This window comes from Pogona vitticeps, chromosome 3 (assembly GCF_051106095.1).
Source record: "Pogona vitticeps strain Pit_001003342236 chromosome 3, PviZW2.1, whole genome shotgun sequence".
In the NCBI taxonomy this organism is placed as follows: Eukaryota; Metazoa; Chordata; class Lepidosauria; order Squamata; family Agamidae; genus Pogona; species Pogona vitticeps.
This window is the reverse complement of record NC_135785.1, coordinates 19,113,121-19,130,855: the sequence shown is the minus strand read 5'-3', so window position 1 is coordinate 19,130,855 and position 17,735 is coordinate 19,113,121. Positions and strand designations below refer to the sequence as shown.

The 17,735-nt window shown below is 41.3% G+C and overlaps 1 protein-coding gene across 1 annotated transcript in view; it reads left to right on the top strand.

The window, feature by feature from the left end:
- The first annotated feature begins 90 nt into the window (after positions 1-90).
- The window catches only part of SERPINI1 (serpin family I member 1), a 187,091-nt gene continuing 169,446 nt past the window's right edge, over positions 91-17,735 (top strand). The window contains exon 1 of the mRNA XM_072996165.2: positions 91-278. The gene's annotated coding sequence lies outside the window, so the exon portion shown is untranslated. The remainder of the gene's footprint in view (positions 279-17,735) is intronic.

The following is a 17,735-nucleotide window of genomic DNA, read 5'->3' as shown; positions in this document are numbered from 1 at the left end:
GAGGCCGGAGCTGGGAGGAGGCGGAGGAAGCGTGCTCCAATCAGGAGGCGGCGGAGGGAGAAGGGGCGTGGCGTTGACCATATTAGGAAGGGAGGGGCGGGGGAGAGGGAAAGTATTCCAGGCGCTGCAAAGACGCGAGAGAAACAATCCCCGAGGCGGTGCTCGTGGCTGTTGCTCCGGCGGAGAAGGCGCCGCAGTCCCGTGGTGGAGTTAAGCCAGGGCGCGACCCCCTCCAGCTGCAAACATCAGCCTCAGTTGTCAGCGGAGCTCCCCGGCAGGTAAGGACCCCGCGCCGGTGACTTCGGGCGAACAGAGGGGAGCGAGCTTGCTTGCTTGCGTGCAGGGCGGACCGCATCTGCTTCTCTCCTTCCCACCTTAGGGTTGAGGTTTCTTGCAAAAAAGAAGAAGAAGGATTCGCGCTCGGCGCTGAGCAGATGTGCACTGATGCCCGTGTTAGCTTTTTTTTAAGTCTTTGGCGTGAGTTTCTCCCCTCCCCCTCAAAAAAATAAAATAAAAATAAGATTTGCTGTTCTTCGCAGAAAAATAGTAGGATCCGCCGTGGGCACCAGATGGCTCAGCAAAATAACTTAACCCGCTTCCCAATTATTGGGAAACCTCTCCTCTAACAGACCGAGGCGATATAACAGATCCTCCTGAAATACTCCTCCATTTGATGAGGACCCTTCACTGTTTCTTTCTCCTGTTGATAAAGACCTGCTAGGCTGTATATTGCTATGTCTCATCCTACCGAACCCCTCCCCTTCTATACCTCTAAACTACACAGGTTTTCTTGAAAACGCAGGCAAACAAATCTACAGCTGCTGTCCCTTTCCCCCCAAAAAGGAGATTTGGACGGATACATGATTCCACTTGAGTAGCTAGAGAAATGCTCCTTTTATTTCAATATTGTGTCGGTTTCCTCCATTGTCCTTCTCCATCAGCCAGAATTCACATGCGAAGATCGATCTCTCTCTCAGCACTGTGCTGCCATTTGCTCTAAGAGATACTGAGAACTTGAAAATGTATGTTTTCAACTGCATGTGAGAGATGGGAGAGTAGAGCGAATGTTGTGTTTTAAAATATTGTGGTTCTCTGGGGAGAAAGAGTGTTCCCTTTTAGGACCAGTCTCTAGAGATAAGACGTAGTGTCTAGATTTAGCACATCTTAATGTTGTTTTTTGTGTGCAGCATTGCCTATTTTTTAAAAGAGGTTGTATTGGAAATAGCTGCCTTGAAAGTTTTATATCAGATGTCGGCACATTAAAATGGGTATTAGCTGTTGCGCGTAATGTATTTATTCCCATGTCTGTTGATACAGGATGAAATCTTAATAAAGAAGTCAGGAGGAATTTTGTCACTGGCTTCAAGCAGTTCCTTGTTTCATATTTCCAGCTGCTGTTAAAGAAAGAAAGATTGTGTTAATATTTGACTAATATAGTTAAGTTGAAATGTTTCAGTCATTGAGATGAAAGGGGAACAGTTTTCAGGTCTTTCACAAAACATTTATATTCAGCCTTAAGATGTTACAGAGATAGAGATGTGGTAAAGTTGATGGTTCCTCTAGCCAGCCCCTCCCCATGAAAAGAGTCTAAAATGCAGACTGCTGGATTAATCCCTATACCAAAAAAGAGAGAGTAAAGTCTTTGATGAAGTGAATGGCTGCTGATTGTTAATGCAATAACCAAACCACCCTTAAATACCTTGTATTACAATAAGGACCACATGTAGCAGTACACTATTCCTTGGGGAAAATCTGTTTTTCTCCCAGCTACTGTGAGGATTGCAGCTAAGCTCAAAGGAAACTAGGAAGTGTGGCTGGAGGAAAGGGGCATCAGGAGACACCATAGTCCTTGTTTCTTAGTAAGCCCTGGAATGTTCACCTTGCAAGCTTTCCTTCCCCCATCCATATCACTGAATAAAAGTTCCAATTCTGCATATAACACCCATTGATGTATTCAGTGCAAATGAATGTACCTAGAGTAGTGAGCACACACTGCAATACTTGAATCTACAAATAGATTGTGGAAATGCTAACACAAAAGGAACACATGTTGAGTCCATTGAACCTTACTCTAATGGTAGTTTGCCCAGAATCCTTAGACTGAATTATCCATATTAATCTGATTTCTAGCATGCTGTGTATTACATAAACAGTTTGCTAGTAAAAGCCATTAAACCTGTGCCACAGATATGGCTTCTGTCTTTGAGGGGAACTTTTTCATTGAATTTGAAGTTGCAGAACAAAAGTTGACATTGAAAACTAAATGGGAGTGAGTTTGGTGTTTCCTCTAAGATGACTGGACCTTTACTGGGATAATGGAGAGCTGCTGTACAGAAAAACAGAGTGTTGCCTTATGAAGCTGTAGACTGTGCACAATGTGAATGAGAGTTTAGATATAGAGAATAGTATGGAACTGTCTTCCATTTTCTTCATTTGATATGGGGGTTATACATTGGCTGAAACCCTGTTGCACAGCTGCATGTGCATTACATGAAGGTGCAGAAGTGCTAGAAAAAAATTATGGCAGGGTGGAAGTAATATTTTTATTTCTTTTATTTTTATTCTGCGTTTTATTTTTATTCTGCGTTTCTCTCCTGCTGGAGTCCCAAGCCAGTGTACAACATTTCAAAATCAACAATTAATTAAAGCAAGCTGGTTAATATTTTAAAATTATAAAATCTCCATGAAGCCCTTCTGCAGGCATGTTGCACAAGAGTCCCAATGTGAACCATGCAACCAGTTGCATGACTATAATGCAAACTATGTGCCATGCAGCCACAATGTGAATGTACAACCAGGGAACAAACTGTGTGATCCACTGCACACTGCTGACTGTATGGGACTAAGGCCCAACACACATCCTTAGGCATATCTTTATGTTGCACTTTCTTGAACAGGATTTCTGCCCATGTTTCTGAATGTTGAGCCCCCTGCTTTAAAGGGCAATGTCCTTAATATTTTAGACTTCCCATTATTTGTGTTCTGCCTATGCTAATGATCACTAATGATAAGAGAAGATCTTGATCTTATGTTCTGTAGTTCTGCATAAATGCTAAAGTTCTAATCCTGCAATGTATGAAGTGGGAAGATTTTTGACTAATCCTATGTGCTTCCATCACATTGTTAAGAGCAATTAAAAATGTTAAGCATTGTAAAGCTGTCTAGGAAACCAGCTGTGAGGATTGTTTTTCCTTGACAATTTACTTGCCAAATCGATTTCTGCCAAAATGAAATTATCATCTGGGTGACCAGTATCTACAGTGCCTGCATGAAAGTACAGTATAACCTTCTAGTTAGGTTTTGACTCATTGGAAATAACCGAGAAACCAAATAATGCAAGCCTGAGAAATGTTTACATACAAGCAAGCTATACTGAGTTCAGTGGAAGTTCTTCCTGCTGTGTTTAGGATGTTGCCAAGTTTCAAGTAAGAAATGCAGAACAGCAATGCATGCTATTAGCTTACATATCATTAATGAAGTATTTATTGCAGTCTGTAGGATAACTGAAATAATTGGTCTGTGAATTGACACACTCTTATCCTGAGCACTTGAGTTGGTATTTTTGTTTGCTGTATTTGTGGCATTTCCTATGTGTATGCAAGAAGACGTTTGTCCCAAGCATGTATCACTGGCATCCTGCTATTCTGATGCTTTCTTCCACTTAGCCCTTTTTTATCAACTCATATGAACTCAAATTATTATCACCACTGCAGTGTTCAGATTCACGCAGACCCCTGGAGAGATTAATATTGTCAGTGCTGTGCTTGTGTATAAAGCTGGCATGTCCTCCTTCCTTATTGTGTATACTTGCGAATTTTTGCCTCTTTCTCATTTAATTTAAGAAAATTTGCAAACTGATAGGATTGGGCATGGTGTATTCCACCTCATTGTCAGACCATACATTTTTACATTGCTTCAAATTGGTATTCTTGCCTTGATGGTTTTGTTTCCCTCTGCTAAATTCCTTTTACTTATCCCAATATAAGTAGTAATAGAATAATGTATGAGAAGACAGACTTCCACGTATAAATTGGCTCCAGTGCAGTTATTCCCAACCTTTGATAACCCAGCTGCTCTTAGACTGCAATTCCTAGAAGCCTTCATCAGTAGGTGTGCTGGCTGGAGTTTTTGAGAAAGATGTCAAAGAGTTGCATGACATCTGCACGGCGTGCAGATCTGTGCTTCATTATATAGATTCTCCAGATCAGTCTTGCAATGTCTTCTATCTGAAATCCTGCTGCCAAATGTTGGCGGTATTTGGAATCTGACTATTCCCTTTTTATTGCAGGGGAAATCATGGAGAGACCTATCCAGTCTGATTAAGGAAACAGAAGGATGTTCAGTTTGGAAGCCTTATTGTTAATGGAAACAGAAAATTTCTACTTACTGTTTGTTATGTTATCTTAGAACTGTAGAGTTGGAAGAGACACTATGGATCATTGAGTTAGTACCTGTCAAGGAGGCCCAGTGGAGAACTGAACTCTCAGCCTCTGGTTCTGCAGCCAGATGACTAAACTGCTGAGCTATTGAGCAGTTTGAGCTATCCAGCGGTTTGTTCTTATATAGATATAGGTATAGATATTGGCTGAAATCTTGTTGCTTAGCATATAAAGTTGCAGCCAGAGTATACTCATTTGAATCAGCCGAACATACAGAAGAGTTGATTCACCAAAACCCAACTGATTCAGTGGATCTACTCTAGTGCAACCTATTAGACTAAGTAACAGGAGTGCAGCCATTGTGCAGAACTGCATCTCCACACATTTCTCCTTGGATGGCAGAAACTGGAGGAGGGAGGAAATATAGTTTACAAAGGAAGCAACAGGAAGGAAGGGGTGGTCTCAGATATGCTTAAGGTGTGGAAAAATACCTTCCAAGCTTAGTAGGAGAGAGAGAGCATGCTCTTCATAGACACCCACTGTTAAAGGAAAAGCATGCAGGATTATATTTTGCCAGCATCAAACAGTGTAGCAGACAGTTCTAAATTATTGGTTTGCCACAGTGTAAGGCAACTTCCTCTCTCATTCCTTAGGACCTGCGAGAAGAGTATTAGAAGTGACATCTGGGGATATAGGGTTGAGAGTTGTCTTCACTCTGGTACCTGCTTGGATCACAGTAATTGAGAATATACGTATACACCAACCCTTTTCTCCATCCAGCCATATGCTGATGTAGTGTCGTATTAAAACTCATGTCACAGTAAATAAGGGCCATTGCCTGATTGAAGAATCTTAGCGGAGTCTTTATATGAGTTTTAAACTCTGCCTGCCTGCATATATTTACATGGGGGGTGGGGGAAGAAGCGTAGGAAAAGCACATTTATTTTGTTTTCAGAACAAGAATGGAATCTAATTTCTTGTGAGTTCCATATTCCCTTGGGAGTGATCTCTCAGGCCACATTCTGATAGTGAGCAGTGCCATCTCTTTATCACCTGCTCAGTTGGTAGGCCTGGAAAGAAGAAATGGCGTTTGCTGGGGTCTGAACTGATTGTTTCCAGAGGCTGCTGAAATTAAGCAGACAGACATGATTTCCCACTTCTGTTTCTGTGTGTGTTTTACAGTAGATGCCATGTTTTAAAAGAGGTACCTCCTTCAACACAGAAAGGAATTTTTTTTCCCTAAGATCCTTCACATAATGTTATAGTAATTTCTTATATTAAAAACATGCTTTATTTTTTAAAAATGTGCTCATTGAAGGAGAAGCAGGATGGATTTGATATAAGTCAAATTGATTTAAATCACTGCAGGATGAATAAAAATAAATCCAATTTAAATCAAAAGAATCCCAAGTTTTAATTTACAAAAAAAAAATCATTGATTTTTCTTTTTACATCCTGCAGTGATGTAAATCGATTTGATTTAAATCAAATCCACCCTGGGGAGAAGCCATTTAAAATGACACCTAATTGATTGATTAATAAACCGACTTGCAGTTCAATGAAAAACCTATTAGTCCCCCATTTTTCATTGATTATACTCGGAACCCTTCTTTTCTGCAGCAGGTTCATATGTTTTTGTTTTTTTAAAACACAGGTGTTGTATTGATGTAGAATGTTCTTTTTTTGGGTCCTGCTTTCCTCTTATAGGCCATACATAGAGTCTTGTGTGTGGATGTATGCCATCAAGTCGATTCTGACATATGGTGACTGTTTCCTGGACTTTCGAGGTAGAGAATACAGAGAAGTGGTTTAACATTTCCTTATTCTGGGTGGGTACTCTCAGACTGTGACCACGACTACACAGGCTGATTCTTCTCTTTGCAATTTAGGGGTGTACCCAAGGATTGCAAAAAGATCATCAGAGGAAAATAGAGGTCAGGTGAGAAAAGAAGGAAACTTGTGAGTGCTGACGTGAAAGATATGCAAATGCCTAGTCAGATTTTCCCCATATGGCCTCCTAATCCCAGACCGTGTGTACTTATCGTTCAGGTTTCTCATAAATGTGAAGAAACCAAATTAACAGTGCAATAGCAGCCTGGGGCTGCAGTTATTAACATATTTACTGGAGAATATGCTCCCTTTAGTTAATTTCAAGTAAATATATGCAGCATTGTACTTTCAATGCCTAGGCTTTCTGACACGTAATTGGCAAGGATAGAAATGAGCCAGATTCTGGTTCAAATGCTCAAGCTATGGAGGAACTAGAAGACCATCTGCTGTATCTCCTTGTAGGCTTTTCTGAGCACTGTGGAGGAAAAATATAAGTATAAATGTAACCAGTAGTTTTTTTATTATTTATTATTTTATGTTCATTTTCTGCTAATACTTGAAAAAAGAAGATAGGTGGCAGAGAATGAAATAAACATGGTTACTGTGGGCAAAATTAGGATAATTGCATGTACATTTTGAGTATTTATTAGATCTCATATCTGTATGAAAAGCTGTCCTCATTTCATCCGTCAGCTCCATATGGTGTGCTTCCCTTTGTATTTTATTATTGTGCTTGTTCTAGGAAGGATCTTTAATATGAAGCGGTGAAAAAGGTTGGCATATATGTACTGTGTAAGCTGTCATCTGCCTTTTCAGAAATATAGAGCCAGAATGATGTGTATGTGAGATGTTATTTCAATCTCTTGCATGTTGTAGAAAAAGTGCATTGCAGGCACATTGTATCTGAGAGATACCCACCTAAGAGTTATGAAAGCTGCTTGCTGCCACAGGGTATCTTCAATACGTCTCTTGCAGGAGTGGACTGCCCACTTTGTGACTGAAAGTGGTGCCCTGTAGCTTCTCCAGTTTCAAGGTGTATTCATATCTTTAGGGGAGTCTGCCACCTAGTGACTGAAGATGGTCCTTCAGACACACTGACACATTTTAAGATGCAAGTAACCCTCATGTGTATACCTCAGTGTGCTCATTACCCATTGTATATTTCAGGTATGTCACTTCCATGGATTTTTGCCCATGAATGCATGGCTCTGATAAACAGACACATCTATAATAATTAAAGAAAACATGTGTCTGTTTATCAGAGCCATGCATTCATGGGCAAAAATCCATGGAAGTGACATACCTGAAATATACAATGGGTAATGAGCACACTGAGGTATACACACATGAGGGTTACTTGCATCTTGATACTGCCTATTCATGTCAAGCAGCCGTTTTACTCCCTGTTTATGTAAAGCAGTCGTTCTGTGGAGGGGCATATGCCCCCCGGGGGGGGGGGGGAGTCCCAACAATTTGAATGGAATCCAGACTGGAAACAGTTCTTTATATACCACATTATAAGGTTCCTTATGCAATTTATACAATCCTGATTCAGCCTGTATTTATTTCATATTGTGTTTATGGCAGTGGCCAAAAAAAGGTTGAAAATGGCTGATACAAAAAGCACTTTTCATTCTTAGTTTTGACTGTCCCACCTCAACAAGGAAGGCTAGAACTCTGTAAGATTTTTTTGCCTCAGGCGAAAGCAAGACAAAGGGCATTCTTCTTATTCCCTCATCTTAATAATTTGTGCAAACATTCTCTGTGCAAAGCCAGCGTCATTTCGCTTGGAGAGACAAAGCATACACATGCACCATCAGCTCAGAAAGACTGTATTTTTTCTCTTTAAAAGTCCCATCAGCAAAGCAGAAGTCATTGTTCTTTTTGTATACTTTTGATTAAAGCATTGCTTGCAGTAATTTGCACAAAAAGATTGTTCTCATGTTTATTCTCTTCAGCTGCTAATAATGCCATAAAATATCTCCTCTTTTATATGGAAGATAGGAACAGAATTCAAAAACATCTTGATAGGCTCAACCACTGGGCAGAAAATTAAATTTAACAGAGATAAACGGAAAGTTCTACACCTAGGGGAGAACAAAAAACACAAATGCAATTTCAAGATGGGGGATACTTGGCTCAGTAAAGATTGAGATAGATTTTGGATCACAAGCTGAATATAAGCCAACTGTGATATGCTTGCAAAAAAGGCAAATGCTATTTTAGGATTCATTAACAGAAGTATAGTCTGCAAATCCTATGAAGTACTAATCCCCCTCTATTCAGCACTGGTTAGGCCTCATCTAGAATATTGTGTCCATCTCTGGACACTGCACTTTAAGAAGGATGCCAACAAACTGAAACAAGTTCATAGGAGGGCAACAAGGAAGATCAGGGGACTGGAATCCAAGCTGCATGAGAAAAGACTGAAAGAACTAGGCATTTTTAGCTTTGAGGGGAAAAAGACTGAAAGATATGAAAGCACTTTTCACATACCTGAAAGGTGGTCGTACAGAGGAGGGGCAGGATCTGTTTTTGATCATCCTAGAGTGCAGGATACGTAATGATGAGCTCATGTTACAGGAAGCCAGATTTAGACCGAACATCAGGGAAAACTTAACCTTTAGAGTAGTATGATCGAATCAACTACCTCAGGAGGTGGTGAGCATTCCAACTCTGGAGGCATTTAAGAGACACTTAGACAGACATCTCTCAGATATAATTTGATTTGGAATCCTGCACACAAATTCCAACTCTGTTCTGTGAGAGGAGAGGAGAACGCTTTTGTATTTCCCTGGCCTTATATGATATGTGAGGATGTCCATCCTTATTGTTGAAACACACCAGAAGTGGAAATCACAAACTCTCCTGCCTGTTTTGGGGGGCAGAGGGTTTGGTGTGGGGTTTTTTTTTGTTTTTTTTTTTGTTTTGGACTTGCTAGGGAAACTTTGCAAAAAAAAAATCAGTAAAAAAATTAGTGAAATACAATTACCGTTCCTGGAAATGTACCACAATTCTCCTTTAAAAAACAATACAGCTGACACATGCATATACAGTAGGGGTCCACGGGGTCAGGATGCATTGATTCACTTATAAATGGTCCAAAAATATTAAAAGAAAAAAAAATCCAGGAAAAGCTATTTTCCCAAGTGTTACTAAACCAGGACACTAGAGGGAACCAGAGACCATGCTTTGATGACTTGTTAGTAAAAGAATATATAGCATGGTCTGTGGCCAGTTCTGGTAATGCATGTGAAAATAATTTTTCCCTGTTCCCCCCTCCCCTTTTACCATGCTATTATCAATGGCTTTCAATATCCACGGAGGAGGGCTTATAACCAACTCCCAGTGGATATGGGGGTCCTGCTGTACCTTGTTCAATAAAAAATGTTTTTATCAAATTGGAATAGGATATACTATTCACTTCTGAGTTTCTTTTTCGTAGGACTGATGTGGCCTGCAGTGGGTCTGAAGTAGTGAAAGTTTTCCATCCTTGTATGGAAAAGAGGCATCCTTGTGTAGGACTGGAGCAGAGAGATGCCCTTAGGGGGATCAATTAGTTTCGGGGCAGTGTGTGTCAGTCCTGCTGCAAGTAATTGGTGTTTGCATTTCATGGTCAGCATTTAAACCCAGATACCCTTCCTTTCACACTTGCCAAAGTTGATTATTCCCAGAGTGAAGCAAAAAAAAATCCAAGTAGTAAATACTATGGAATGCTGTTGGCTGTTTGTTGCAAGTGAAGCAGCTTTGGGCACAGATGAACATTTTTTAAAGAAACTACACTCTGGCTTCAGCCTAGTTTCATATTCAGCCTCTTTGAGTTCATAGAATCACAGAATTGTCAAAGGGTTGGAAGGGATCTTGGAGGTCTTCTAGTCCAACCCCTTGCCCAAAGCAGGAAACCTCATATACCATCCCGGACAGATGGCTGTCCAATCTTTTCTTGAAAATCCCCAGCGATGGGGCACCCACCACATCGAGAGGCAAGCTGTTCCACTGCTTAATGGTTCTCACGTCAGGAAATTTCTCGTTATTTCCACGTTGCATCTCCCTCTGACGAATTTCCACCCATTGATTTTTTTTCCTACCCTCAGGCGCAATGGAGAATAAATCAATGCCCTCTTCCCTTTGGCAATCCTGCAGATATTGGAAGACTGCTATTGTGTCTCCCCTCAGTCTTCTCTTCGTTAAGCTAAACATACCTAGTTGTAGCACTTTTAAGTGGCCAGCAAGGGACCATATGCTTTACCATGCCATAGATTTGTTAAAACATCCCCAGACATAGAAAACTAAATATCAGCTGGAAGGTTCAGTAGAACATTTTCCTCCAGAGTGTTGATCTATAATATAGAGGGACCCTTTTCTCCATAGAGGAATCGTGTGATCATTTGTGTCCCCCCACCTGTAGTCTACAACTAGTACTACTCCCATCATGAAAACTTCAGTGTGTTGCTACCATTTACAGTGGGGTCTTGACTTGAGAACTTAATCCGTATTGGAAGGCGGTTCTCAAGTCAAAAAGTCTGTAAGTCAAGTCTCCATTGACCTACAGTGCATTGAAAACCGATTAATCCCGTAACAGGCCGTTTTTGTTCCATTTTGGTTTTTTTCTGGTCTGTAAGTCAAATCTCAGTCTGCAAGTCAAACCTAAATTTTGCGGCCAGAGAAGTCTGTAACTCAAAAAGTCTGTAAGTCAAGCCGTCTGTAAGTCAAGGGTCCACTGTACTGTCATGAGACGGTTGGAAGGCACAACAGTTAGTGGTGGATTGGGTAGGGGTACCAGGCAGAGCCAGGAGATTCATAGGTGGACAGGCAGGCGGCCAATCTCTCAAACACCTCCCCCCCAATGCTATTCATTGGGAGGCAAGAGTGAACTGTCGAAGTGTTTACTCTTCGTTGTGGGTTTTTCGGACTCTTTGGCCATGTTCTGTTCTTCCTAACGTTTCGCCAGTCTCTTCTGTGCTTAACGAAGAGAAGACTGTTTACTCTTCCTTTTTTCCCCTTTGTTCTATCGGTTCTTCTTGGGTTTTAGGTTTTAACCTGTAAACCGCCCAGAATAGTGTTTGCATTAATGGAGTGGTATATAAATCAAATTGAAATCAAATAAGTGATTGATCAAGAATCCCAGGCAAACGAGATGACTCTGGTGAAAGGAACATAGATCCAGAAAGAAAACATCCTCTTTATTTATGTAGGAATTAAAATGTTGAAATTACCTGCAAATCCCTGTGCAAACATTTACAGTTTTTTACAATACTTCACCATTTTGGAATGTATAAAAGCAAGACAGGATCTTGTCAAATATAAAGCTTGTGTCCTTGTACAGATCTTGTAATGGTTTAAGTCTAAGAGACTGCTGAGGAAGCAATAAATAACAGGAGCTCTCTCTCTCTCTCTCTAGAGTTGAATCACATGTTTACAGTATAGTGGATTGACCACATTTTTGTGGTAATGCTGCCCTTTCCAGGTGGAGCCATTAGATGGAACAAGAGCAGGTAGAGGGAAGGTGGAATCTGGCTGGCCAATGCTGAGCCTTGCACGTTGTGGCTGTAGCCTGGAGGGGTTCAGCAGAGCTAGGAGACAACTTGATGAAAGCCAAAGAAGCATATCTACCAGGCGATGGGTGGAATGAGGCAGAAGCTGATGGATCATAATGACTAGGAAATTCTGGAGCTTTTCAGTCTCCGGCTGACAGAGTACTTTTATTTGCAGACTGCTCCATTTGTTTTCTAAAATGTCTTGTATATTACATTGTTTGCCTCCCAGGGTGGAACTGAAAAGGCAAGCTCATGTTCTACTAAATGTGTGTTTGTGCTGAATCCGATGTTTGGGAGAGCAGTGCCCGGTGTTGATTTTAATAGAGGAGTACAGTTCCCACACAAGGAATGGGAGCATGCTGACCTGTCCATCCATCATCACTTCTGTTAGCTTCCTACACAGTGATGTATCTGAGGAAAGCCTCCTGTATCTATGGAGGCTCTCCACATGTGTAAGAACCTTCATTTTCCATAGTTATAATTCATGTGGAGAGTTCCTATACATACAGGAAGTAATCTGCTTCTACTTCTTATCCTCCATGCTGATAGGGTGACAAACCCGGAACCAGGAAGGCAGGAACAAATCATACCACCTCTTCATGGAGCGAACGTAACATACTCAGGTTTTAACACCTGTAGAGGGTTTCTCTTTTTCTTGCATTCCTTTTGGATTTGTACACAGATATTAGAAACCTATTAATTCCTGGGTACAAATTAAGTGTACAGCTGTACCTGGGTTAGTTGTTCCAGTGTCTGTAAGAATTGATGTCTGTATGTTTACTTTTATATACTCCTGTAAAGTTTATCAACTTACAGGATGCCAGGAGCACAACCTCTTTTGTCACAGAGGAGATGCTGTGGAAGATTCTTATAAGATAAAAGTCTAGTGTGGCTTGAAAATTTCTCATCAAGGTGTCTTGCTGACACTTTCAAAATCAACAGAAAATTCAGTAAATATTCCTTATATATTTTCTACTGACTGTTTTCTAGGATGCTGATGGAAATGGTATTATTTAAATTTATTTAAAATATTTTACCCTGCCTTTTTCCTTAAAAGGACCCAAGGTGGATTACATCATTAAAAGACAATGTTAAAGCTTATAACAGTGAGTATACAAATACTAAAAAGGATCAAACAAACCATACAAGTGACATCAAAACACATTCAAAGCTAATACGGTACAACAGTCCATCTAAAAGTTCCATTCAGACAGCCAGTCACTTAGGGAAAGCTTGCCTGAAGAGAAAAATATTTGTCTGCTTGCTGTAGGACATCAGAGATGGGACCAGCCTAGCCTCCTGTGGGAGGGAGTTCCAAAGTCTGGGAGCAGCAGCAGAGAAGACTCTTTCGTCTCTCCCAACTAAAATGCACCTGTGAAGGTGGTGGGGTTGAGAGAAAGGCCTCACCTGATAAATTAACACTCAAGCAGGCTCATAAAGGGAGATGCCACCCTTGAGGTAAGGTAAAGGTTCTCATTGACATTTAGCCCAGTTATGTCCAACTCTAGGGCACGGTGCTCATCCCTGTTTCCAAGCCATAGAGCCAACGTTTGTCCGAAGACAGTTTCCGTAGTCACGTGGCCAGCACGACTAGACGTGGAACACCATTACCTTCCCACCGAGGTAGCTTGGACTTTATTTATAGGTTAGGGAACCAACACATTGATTTCAGTCCAGAAACAGATCAGCAGCTCTGGACACTTTCCGTAGGCAAATCCACATAGAGAGCGTTTCAGTAACCCAGCTGGGATGTAACTAAGGCATGCGTCATTGTAGCCAGATCAGACCTCTCCAGGAATGGGTGCAGCTGGCGTGCTAGTTGTAATTGTGCAGAAGCACTCCTGGCCACCATGGTGAATTCAGTGCTTCTCTTCGTCAATAGTCAACAGTACAGTGAGACAGGAAGAGAAGAGCAGCCTGCAGGTAGCTTAGACTGATCCATTACAGTTACATTGCTTGTTATACTGTACTTTAAGGATCCTTTGTTCTGAACACCACCACCCCAAAGTCCTTTTTCTAAATGCTCCTTTTATTCATAAGAATATGTGTCGGTGTCCAGTTGTTTGTGCTGATGTTGTTTTTACGCTGAGCGATACTGGCTAAGTGTTATATAAATTCATATGTACCCTGGGCCAGATCACACATTAAGTCATTGTTTTCCCTGCAGGCATACACATCTTTCATGCTTTGTGCCTGAGAAATCAGACATGAAATTAAGTCCATGTTATATATCAAATACAGCCTGAGCTGGTAGAAACAGAATGAGGTCGACTTCTGTTAGAATGAACAGATAGCCTTTTATCTCTTAAGGAAACGCTTTCTGTAATGTTACACTAACTATAGACTGATGTTGTCATTCTAGTAGATACAGTGAAGGATGTGTATTAGTCCTGTCTTCCCTGTGATTGGTTTAATCACATAAAAGTGACCAACGAGGTGGAGGCTGTTGTGTCTGTATAGCAGGGTGGATTAATGATGATGATGATCTTAGAACTACAGAGCTTCAAGAGACCCTATGGACTGTCAACTCGAGTTCCTCTTGAGGAGGCACAGCGGGGAATTGAGTTCAATTTGATTTAAACTGGATTTGTCCTTCTGTATAGGCTATCCATGTGCACCAGACCTATTTTTTCCATGTTGTGGCTTGCCTGGAGAACCTGCAACAGTAGATCAACCTCTCCACCTTCACACAAAGATGACATTAGAAAGAGACAGGGAGAGTCCACTTCTCTAATCCCATGTTCTTGTAACACCCTTTCAGAACAACTCAGTGCAATTTGTGTCATCTAAATTTGGCTACCAGAATTAGGATTTTAGTGTCATCTTGATTTGGGTCACTTGATGCAACACTATTCTTTTTTTAAAAAAGAACTTTGTTATGTTCCATTAGTTAGAACAAAATGGAAAGAGCAGACTCTATTTACTTGGTTTTAATCACACAACTCATCCAGTAGATCACTGTTACGTACTAACAAGAAGGAAATCAGAAATGCTTGCAAACATCTGTTTGGCTGCTGTGGGAAACAGGACCGCTGGAGTAGATTATCACTGCGTGGAGTGCAATGATGTTATTGTGCAGCAGAGCAGATCAACATTCTACAGGGCAAATCTAAAAATGGAGGCAGCCCAAACAAAAATAACTTTGATATAGCATAACTTTGAAACAGGACTTTGGAAGAGCATCAGATTTGGCACAGGTGTAGAAGACAATCTGCTGTCACTCTTTCTGAGAATTAGTTTGTGCAAAGGGTTTTGAATTATGATTTTTTAAAAGTCATAATGTCCTCTCCCCAGCAAAAAGAAGCGACCTTTACATGTCCTCAGATTTAAAACAGATCAAATAAATTGAAAAGACTGATCTTGCTTATCTTGAAGCCCATGTTGGCCACATCCAGTTATTTTATTTGGAAGGAATGTAAGCAGCACGGGGTGTAAAACCAATTCTCCGAAAAGGCCTTTCAAAAGAGAAAAGCAACCTCTGTGGTAAACAGAGCATGTGTGAAACATGTTTGGCAGCAAGAGGATTGCAAACGTTTGTGGCCCTGAAAGAGAGATGTTTGGAGGGCAATGAATGGTTACTGAAACAGTAGGAAAAATAGCTTTTCTTTGAAGAGTCAAACATAGGCTTGCTTTAAAGAAAGCAATGGAGTTAGTCCTCCAGAAAGGGGCATTTTGCCATGTCTCTCCAGGGAAGCAACATACAATTTTGTAAAGTTCATCCCAGCCCTGGGTGCTTTTAGTAAAAAATTTCTTTGGATTTCTGAGACCAGGTTCCTGACACGTCTTCAAAGGGGAAATCAGCTCCACATCTGGGAAAATCGGCACTTTTGACTCTTTCAGTCAGGATCCAATTAGGAGGATAACGTTTTAACCCCTTCCTGATCAAACAAACCTTGGTGATCTACAGGAAATTCTTTTGTGCTCACTACCATTCACACTTGACAGAGAAACAGCTCTGATAATTGCTTTGTGCTTCGGTGAAAAGTGGTTAGCTGATAAAGGACCTTGCTTCTGGGATTTTCCCCTTGCTTGTTGTCAGTGTGAATGGTAGTGAGTATAGGAGGGTATCCTGTAGACCAAAGGTTGTCAACCCCTGATCTGTGGCCCAGTGCCGGTCCATGGCCTGGGCTGGACCAGGCCGTGGAGACAGACTGTGTGCACTCCCCTCCCCACAGCTGCTTTGTGCACACACAAGCGTGCCGGTGTGAGTGCTCCCCCACCCCTTCATGCATGTGCCCATGTGAAGGGGTGGGTGTGCGCGCACGTGGGCGTACAAGTGCTCCTTTGCATGCACAAAGGGGTGAGGGAGTGCTCATACTGGTGCTTGCACACACTCCCACACCGCTTCGCACATGCACCCGATAGGGAGAGTGCCCGCAGAAGTGCCAGGGGGTGCCCCACCATCCTCAGAGGCTCAACTGGTCTGCGGTCCCGAAAAGGTTAGGGACCGCTGCTGTAAACCATCTTGATTACTGTGTCTTTCTCAGTGGCAGACTTTATGTAAGTTGATCCCCCCTCCATCTTTTCCCTCTCTCCATTTTAAAAATCTGCTGTGGAGGGTTACTCCTCTGCAGCAGATTGACCATGCATAAAGAACTGCGATGCAAAGGATGAAGTGCCCCCTTCCCATTCCATTGTCAGAAACCATTCTGTTAGAGTTAATTGGATACATCTCTTATCTTCTGTATCTCTTGCACAGGCTTTGTTCATCAGATGACATGGAGGAACTACTGAAGCTGTATTCTGGTTCTTGGAAAGAAAATGTCCAAAATGTAATTTCAGTTAGATTTAGTAGCATAAAATGATATAAGTAGGTTGGTTTTATAGTTGCTACAGGAGAACATTAATCTTACACTTTCTGCCTTCTGCGAAAATAATGTAATGAAACCTCTTCCGTTTTGGATTTGTGAGATGCCAGATTTTAATTCCTTAAATTTTCCCCGGGTAAATGGTGAAATACAAAAAATAAACTCTGCTATAAATCTAGTAATAACAGGCAGTCTGCGACTTGTATAGTCATGGCTGTCTCATTCCTGTATTGCTTTAATCAATACCTCCTCAACACTTATGGTTTTATATTAGAATTTCCTTCCCTGCCTCTGTAACACCCTAGGACCTGACCATTTTGACCACAGGAGCATTCTTGCTATTCTAGTAGAGCACCTTGGCTTGTAGACATTTCTGCACTGTTGTCATTGGAAGAAATCTACACACTCATGCAGCATTCAAAAGCAATTTGGCAAGTAATAACTAGAAGCCAACACGGATTGTCAAGAACAAATCCTGGCAAACTAATTTAATCTCGTTTTTTGATCAGGTAACCTCCCTGATAGACAGAGGGAATGCTGTAGACATAGTATATCTTGACTTCAGCAAAGCTTTTGACAAAGTGCCCCAGTATATCCTGATTAGCAAGCTAACGAGGTGTGGGCTGGTGTCAGATAGATACACAATTGGCTACAGAATCGTACTCAGAGGGTGATGATTAATCAGTGTTGAGGTACCCCAAGGCTCAGTCCTGGGCCCAGTGTTCTTCAATATTTTTATTAATGACTTAGATGAGGGAGTGCAAGGAATGCTTGTCAAGTTTGGAGATGATACCAAATTGGGTAGAATGGCTAATACCCTAGAAAAGTGGTCTCCAACCTTTTTGACACTGTGGACCGGTTGGAGGAGGATGGGGTCCGTGTGTGGGGAAGGCGGGGACCCCCTGCACGCTCGTGCGCACTCATACACATGCATTGAGCAGGGGGTTAGACATGATGGACTTGTAGGTTCCTTCCAACTTCACTTTTCTATGATTCTAAGACTTGCAAGACATACATGGAATAAATCTTTTCATAGATGCTTTTCATGTGCTTAATGTATGAAGACTGTGAGCATTTTAATGAAACATGTATACCAACATTTGGTGCATGTTGCTGTCTATCTTAGCCTTTACAGTTGGCCCCTTGTATCTATGGAACTGGTATATGCCATTTTTCTCATC